Below are 1,486 nucleotides of genomic sequence, written 5' to 3'. Positions count from 1 at the left end.
ATCATATCTTTTTCGAAATCAAATTTAAAATCTTTTCTAACTTCTTTTTTAACTTCCTATTTTTTCAAAATTTGACTTTCAAATCTTTTACAATCAATCTTATCTTTTTGTTTCAATCACATCTTTTTCAAATTTCAATCTTATCTTTCCAAAATTTGATTTTCAAAATCTCTTAACCACTTAACTTTTTGTTTGATTCTTATCTTTTTCAAAACTGCCCAACTAACTTTCTACCTTTAATTTTCGAAAATCCCTCCCTCTTTTTTTCGAAATTCCTTTTTAATTAACTAATTGTTTTAAATTTTAATTTTTAATTTAATTTCAAACTTTGATTTTCGAAATTCTCTCACCTCTCATCTCCTTCTATTTATTTATTTATCTACTAACACTTATTTTCATCTCATATCTCTGCTCCTATCCTCACCCTTGTGTTTGGATTATCCATTCTTCTTCACTCTTATTCCCTTTCTTCTTCTACTAACAATAAGGAACCTCTTTACTGTAACATAGAGGATTCCTCTTCTTTTCTTGTTCTCTTCTCTTTCATATGAGCAGAGACAAGGAAAAGGGCATTCTTGTTGAAGCTGATCCAGAACCTGAAAGGACTCTGAAGAGAAAACTAAGAAAAGCTAAATTACAATAATTCAGAGACAATCTTACTGAATTTTTCGAACAAGAAGAGGAGATGGCAGCCAAAAATAATAATAATGCAAGGAGGATGCTTGGTGATTATACTACACCTACTTCCAAGTTTGATGGAAGAAGCATCTCAATCCCCACCATTGGAGCAAACAATTTTGAGCTGAAACCTCAATTAGTTGCTCTAATACAACAGAACTGCAAATTCCATGGACTTCCATTAGAAGATCCCTACCAGTTTTTAACTGAGTTCCTGCAGATCTGTGAGACTGTTAAGACTAATGGAGTAGATCCTGAAGTATACAGGATCATGCTTTCCCCTTTTGCTATAAGAGACAAAGCTAGAACATGGTTGGACTCACAACCTAAAGATAGCCTGAACTCTTGGGATAAGCGGGTCACGGCCTTCTTGGCTAAGTTCTTTCCCCCTCAAAAGCTGAGCAAGCTTAGAGTGGATGTTCAGACCTTCAAGCAAAAAGATGGTGAATCTCTCTATGAAGCTTGGGAAAGATACAAGCAGATGACCAAAAGATGTCCTCCTGACATGCTTTCAGAATGGACCATTCTGGATATATTCTATTATGATCTGTCTGAGTTCTCCAAGATGTCACTAGACCATTCTGCAGGTGGATCCATTCACCTAAAGAAAATGCCTGCAGAAGCTCAAGAACTCATTGACATGGTTGCTAATAACCAGTTCATGTACACTTCTGAGAGGAATCCTGTAAGTAATGGGACGCCTCAGAAGAAGGGAGTTCTTGAAATTGATGCTCTGAATGCCATATTAGCTTAGAACAAACTATTGACTCAGCAAGTCAATATGATTTCTCAGAGTCTGAATGGAATG

At 35.5% G+C, this 1,486-nt stretch overlaps 1 non-coding gene across 1 annotated transcript; it reads right to left on the bottom strand.

The window, feature by feature from the left end:
* Positions 1-1,081: 1,081 nt before the first annotated feature.
* LOC112787573 (small nucleolar RNA R71) lies at positions 1,082-1,189 on the bottom strand. The gene has a single exon (XR_003194979.1). It is a non-coding gene; the product is annotated as a small nucleolar RNA R71 (small nucleolar RNA).
* Between the last annotated feature and the right edge of the window lie 297 nt (positions 1,190-1,486).

This window comes from Arachis hypogaea, chromosome 20 (assembly GCF_003086295.3).
Source record: "Arachis hypogaea cultivar Tifrunner chromosome 20, arahy.Tifrunner.gnm2.J5K5, whole genome shotgun sequence".
Lineage (NCBI taxonomy): Eukaryota > Viridiplantae > Streptophyta > Magnoliopsida > Fabales > Fabaceae > Arachis > Arachis hypogaea.
This window is presented reverse-complemented; position numbering and strand designations above follow the sequence as displayed.